Source organism: Camellia sinensis, chromosome 7 (genome assembly GCF_055761805.1).
Source record: "Camellia sinensis isolate YWXY chromosome 7, ASM5576180v1, whole genome shotgun sequence".
In the NCBI taxonomy this organism is placed as follows: Eukaryota; Viridiplantae; Streptophyta; class Magnoliopsida; order Ericales; family Theaceae; genus Camellia; species Camellia sinensis.
The window spans coordinates 41,368,971-41,375,832 of NC_138967.1; positions in this window are offsets into that span (position 1 = coordinate 41,368,971).

Here is a 6,862-nt window from a genome sequence, read left to right on the forward strand (position 1 = left end):
TTAATTCAAAACCTATTTGGATAAGATCCAAATTATGTTCAAATGGTCATGCCACATGGGCGCCCATTACTAACATCTCCCACTCGCACATGAGTTGGCATGACACTGCCACATCTCTGTCTCAATCTCCCAAAAATAAACAATCTCATACTAGCCACTGCACCGTGCGACTGCTGAGAACACCTGCATGTGGGAGCTCTATACTAGAAACTCAAAATGAGCCAGCATAGAGACATCAACCCAAAAAGAACAGAAATAGTGTCTCATATACCCCAGACCCATCTAATTACACCGGTCCAAAAAACATCTCTAATCCCTCAAAAAGAGCATGTTTGACCCTCTCAATTCTTGCAATATATTCACACTCAATTCGCCTCTCATACAGAGCGATGTGAGTTGCCGGCAGTGAATATACAACAGTGGTGTAATACTAGATGATCTTCCCTTTGCACTCATACCATTTAGTTTAGGATTGACCGCTTTCCCAGTGATGTCCCTTAAGGCCGAATCATGCATGACCGCAGGCAACATACCAAAGTAGCAGAACATCAACCCCTTATCTTATGACATAGTCAAAAGTCACAAAAGGGTACATAAATGAAAGTCATATCAATAATGACACGTAAGACTCACACGGTGAGGAAACAGGGATCCATTCTCTCACCTCATTACTCGGTCGCCAAGCACATATAGTATGAATACATGCTACGGTGGAGTAACTCTTCCATAAAGAGTGACGTCATACTCGATACACCGTACAGATATTAGTCTAGTCGCTTTCTAGCGCTTAACCCGAATTCTCTATTTGCTCGCCTTCTAGGCGCCAAATGAGATCTCGTATCTGGCCAATCATAACAGGCACAACATGAAAAGTGGGTACTAATATCCATGTTTGGTCCTTAACACGACCTCATCTTGGTTATAACCAAGGCGACATACATAGTGGATGATTTAAGCCTCTCTTGGCTCCAAATAAAAATAAACCACCAGTCTCATCCTTGCTCGCTCCCAAGCGCCAAGGGCGATTGCTCGTGTGAGTGAGCCAATCTTGCCTACTGACATCATCATTTGCTAATCATTATGACACAAACCGTAATAGTGTCAACATCCCATCATCTCAAAATAAGTGATCGATTTTAAAAAAAATTGACCACAGCTTGCGCATTTATGGATTCCAAACATAAGCCTTATCAGCACCTCTTGCGATAAGTATATACAACGGAATCCACCATGTGCGCCTCACATGAAATGATTTAAGATCACTACCTCTTGCGCAATAACCTCTCTAAAGATATTTTGGTGACCAATTTGCGTTCATTCTTAATGCGCCCAACTAGCGCAGATACGCCCAACTAGCGCATTGAATCTTACAAGGAGCAAATTAATATACTACTAGTAAAGCATTTTATCCACAGTCTAATGAGCAAGGTCAATGTCTAAACAACTCAGTTGATCATTTACCAAAGATAACACTTATCATGCCGAATACGCCCACATAGCGTACTTTAGGCTCCCACAACAAAGAAAAGATCGAGGAATATAGGTCATCTGTTTCTCCCAAAGACAATCTGAGGATTCACTCAATAGCTAAGGCTCTGGCTTTTACCGATAGGTAAGTCAATGGGTTTGCAATTTTGCATCTAGAATCGTTCTAGGATATTCCTTATGTAAGTCATCGAAGACAAACCGAGAATTTTCCTAAAACAATCCCTAAGGATCGTACATCCGAGCATATGAATTACATCACCCATGTCCATCATATCTAAAATGGAGGACTGCCCACCCTAGGTGGCGACAACCTTATAAATTCCTGGCTCATAATGACTAAGTAAGGAAAAAACTTCTTTTGGACCATTGATCATGCCTCAGTGGTCTTCATCGATCATCGTTGGCCTATCATGGCTTGACGAAATCTAAGAACCACTATTTGGATAACTGCTTTAGGTTGTAAAAGATTTATTGGAACCAGCAACCTTTTTGCGCTCCTAACTTTTCACCATAAAAGCAGAAGGTAAATCCTTACGGATCTACTTATCCAATTCTCTAATGAAAAATCGGGTCACAATGTCCACAAATCAATGTTCCGAACTTATGTCAATCATAGCCTAAGTCAAAATAACCTCACTCCCCAGAAGGAAGTCTTCTCATGGTCTACACTTTCCTCAATGGTGCGACCATTCGGTATCTAGCGAGCCTTATGCCTCAACAATGACTACCCAAATTACGCATAACTTTATAACAGTTTTGCGTCACAATGGAAAGTCAACCAAATTATAAAAAATGGTTAATCCTCAAAGACTTTGTCTTAAACTGCACAACATTGATCCACTTTCTAAAAACAGGGGACTAGAGCCTTTGGCATTATCCTAGGCTCTTTATCATCTTGCGGAGCAATCATAAATGTTTCCCTCTCAATCACCCAGTGATGACGTGGAAAATTTTCACATTTGCTACCACGCAACTAAGAATGTAGAGTATTCTGCTCTAATGGAGTAATCCATTAGTAGGCACATCGCTCCCACTGTCCCTAGGATATTGGAAATTTCTTTCCATTCTCAACTAGGCTACATAGAGCGCTATGCTTGGAATTCTCCATCTTATAGAGTTCCGAAAACTCTATTCACGTCACCTTTACTAATAAAACTTTATGTGACTTAGTTACACTACCACAAAGCTGCTTACCTATATGCACATGACCCGGAGGGTTTGCATGACCGCATACAATAATGCGCCACACGACCCTTTGTGTTTACAAGACAGCATACAATAATGCGCTATAGAACCCTAGGTCTTAACTTCGCAATCTTATGAGAAGTAGAATAAAGATAAGCTGCTTAATGGTTACAGATCGCCCATAGATGGCTCTCTGCTAACCCATTACTCAAAATGGAGTGTAAAATCTGATATGGAGGGCACTTAGTTAGAGATATAGGCAACAAACTAGTGCAATTCCCAATTGGGAAACATTTTGCGCCATTATCCACCTAACATTAACAATATTTAATTCCTTATCTCTACTACACCAGTGTGTTGTTGAGTACTAGGAATAATCAATTTTCTAAGCATCAATCTCTCTTCACAGAGTTTTTTAAAAAAATAACTCAAATAGATACTGGCCACCTTGGTCAAAACTAAAAGCATGAAAGCTGTTATCTAATTGATCTCAACCTCATATGTGCAATGTCAAAAATCATCTCAAAACTTTTGACTTATGGGAGATCAAATAGTCTTGACTTAGATGCGTATCGTAATCTATAAATGTGTCGAGATTGACGCTTAGCTATCATACCCTCACACATATCTAGTCACAAATATCATAGTGGACTAAATGCGCCAAAACAAATGACCTTCTACGGCTTTCCTACTTACTTGTGTGCACCCATTGCGAACAAAGTTACACATTTACATGAGAGCAGGATGTCATAAGCGAGTGGGCCCGAGAAGGCCTACTCAAACCATCATGTCATCATCTCATTAATGTGATTAAGTATAATAAGCCACTGGTTCATGACCAATGTCATAAACTAATTCCAATCATCTTAATGTGTGAGTTCTCGAAGATAAGTTTAAAAGTTTTAGGCCCAACTAGGTAATGACTCAGGACTAATTCATCTTCACTAGATCATAAAAGGCTACAATGGAGATATCAAGTGCGCCTAAGTCACAAATTTAACTAGTAAGTGCTAATCCCCTGCACTTTCAAGTCAATTTTATTCTCCATACACTTTAATACATCTAGTTGAAAGATGACGATACTCCTGTTGCCATCTCTATTTCTCGCTTCATAGTTACTTGCAATTAATTCTACTATCCACAAGAAGGAGAGAATAAACTATCAACTATGATAGCTCCTGAAGTAACTTAAGCGCGAATTAGGCTAAAGAGTCTAATTCAACACAATGCTCTTACAAGCGATGCGTTAAATTCTTAGAGTCATAACAACCTTGTCAGCCTTAACCTTTTCATTACTATGCTACAACGTTTGCGCTTAGTGGTAAATGTTATTCAAAACGTTAGCCTAGCTAAGGAATCATACAAAGAAGCCCCTCCTCATGTCTCACACTCAAGTGTGGAAACAGTAAGTGTCCAGACTTAGACAAGTTGGCAATGCTAATAGATTTTGCAGCCACTAAGCGCTAATCTTTTCACTTAGTGTTAATAGATTTTGCAGCTTCTAAGCGCTAATCTTTTCACTTCACGTGATATTTCAACGCACACTATTATAGTGCATGAAATTTTGCTCCATCCAACTCCCAATAATTGGGTAGAGAGCAAAACACTGCTCATACTGGCTACTCGTCTTACACTTAATGACTAATTTATTTAAGCTCGCATTTCTAGGATGACGAGACTCTTGAATGTTAGTTCATCCAATGATGTAACATTATTTACAAGTCAAATTACAAAGTCAATCCGCGCAGCTCATTAGTCAAGATCATATACAGATCTATTGAGGGCTTACTAATTTCATAACTCCAAAACTCGCCAACCAAAACTATGTAGCGTGCCGCTAACTATAGCGCACACATTAGTTTTTATTGTGCCAAACAAGGCAACAAAAAAAACGCGGCGACTTTGAGTCATGTTTCCTTACTTTGGCTCAATTAAGGTTTGACCTAAAGTCTCCAAGACTTTTGCTCATCTAAAGAATGGGATTAGTTTGTTCACATTTGTACATCTCTACTAAGTCTAGGTCAACCAAATTAACTTCCATAAGCTAAATCAATTTAGAGAGAAATTCGCATTGGGATTAATTTGATTAGCATAATATAATTTTGCCGCAAAAATCTAAATTAAATAGTGACAATATTACACAAGTCGCAAGATCGAAAATCCGCTATGCTCGTAATCATCTCTTGCGCCACAAGTGACAATTATCCAAAATTTAGTTTAATTTATGCGCAAAATATTGGTTTTCGGGAGTTAATCTACAAAGATTTCTCTCAACCGAATAACCTCCCACTGACTATGGCATATACAAAGCATGATAAATTCCATACAATAGCATCTTAATGTAAATTTACAAATAACTCATGCTATATTCATTTAATAATGGAATTCTAATAAATAAATAAATAAATAATCATGCTCCTCTAATTACAACATATTAAAAACCTAAAAAAAATGTTGTATTCAATATTCAGATTACGCCATAATTAAAGTACATCATCTTGAAATTTTCTGGAATTTTTCTGAAATATTCTAGAATTTTAAATAACTAATAAACACACATAAAATTAGAAATAAAAAATTCAGAAACTGATAAACTGAGACAATATTACCAGTAGATAGTAAAACATTTCAGAAGTCCACAATAAAAATTTCAACCCTAGAAAATTAATCATGCAACACCAGATGCATTTTAAAGCAAAAATAATGCATTATTATTTCAGGAAAAATATTTTTTATTTTCATAAAATTTTCAAAATTTTACAGAATGTAGAAAAATTAATTCTGAGTCTAACGGTACCAACCATGCTTAAAACAAAGCTATAACGAATAAATTATGGCCAATTAACGCAATTCAGAATTAAAAAACAAACAAACAGAGCCTTAGAGCCAAGCCAGGCGGGAAAAACGGCTCGGCTCGGCTCGGCGCCGCTCAGCGCAACTCGGCGCGAGTCGGCTCAAGGAGCGGCTCGGCGCGCGGCTTAGCCGCGGCTCGGCGCTCGGCTCCAGCCCTCGGCTCGGCGCTCGGCTCCAGCACGCGGCGCGCGTGCGGGCGCGGACGGCGCGCGTGCGTGGACAGCGCCGCCGACGCGCGCGTGATGGCGCGTGCAGGCGTGTCAGCAGGGCATCCGGCGCGTGGTGGCGTGTGGCGCCGCTGGGTGGCGCGTGGCGCCGCTGGGAGGCGTCATACAGCGCGTGTATCACACGTGCCGCCTTCCCGGGTGTTTTCTGGTCCGATTTTTGTACTGCCGGACTCCTTTTTTCAAAATAAAACCGTTTATGGTCTTAAAAAAGACATTAATGAACATAAAAAAAAAATATTTATGCTCTTAATCTAATCAAAGTAGATTTTTTTTTTTTTTTTTTTTTTTTTTTTTTTTTTTTTTTTACAGACATTCATGTATATAATATAAACATACACATGTAAAAATATACACATGATTAATGGAAACACGAAAATATCCATCAACGGCTCTGATACCAATGTAAATCAAAACACAAAAACATGCAGCGGAATAAAATGTTTAGATCATACCTCGTTTGATCTAAAATCTCGTAGATAAATCACGTGCTTCCAGAATCTAATCCATCAATCCCAGCAGTGGGTGATATTACAATGGTGAATATCACCCACACAAACCACAGTGCAAATGACTTGATCGTTGTTTCTTGGGAGAGAGTCAGTATATGGGTAGAAAACAAAACCTACGTTGTTTCTCTCTTGGTTACCCATAACCATATATCAGATATATATTATATTATTATTATTATCCATATCAGTTAAAACTGATAATATCTATATCCTGAGTGGTTATCCTAAATAGGTTTGAATTTAATTCAAAACCTATTTGGATAAGATCCAAATTATGTTCAAATGGTCATGCCACATGGGCGCCCATTACTAACACCAAACATACATCAAAGCACTAGCAGCAACCAGCAACAGACAACCAACCAAATAACAACCAATCAGACACCAGCAGCGTAACAGACACCAGCAATGTAACAGAAACCAATCCACAAACCAAACAACAACCAATCAGAATCAGCAGAAATGAGACCAGTGCATACACCAGCAGTTCATCACACAGCCAATCAGCCAACCAGCACCATCACACCATTTATGAACTGATGCACCAAAAAGCTCAAAAGAGAAAGAAGAGTACTAGTAGTAGAGTAATAGCATTAGAGT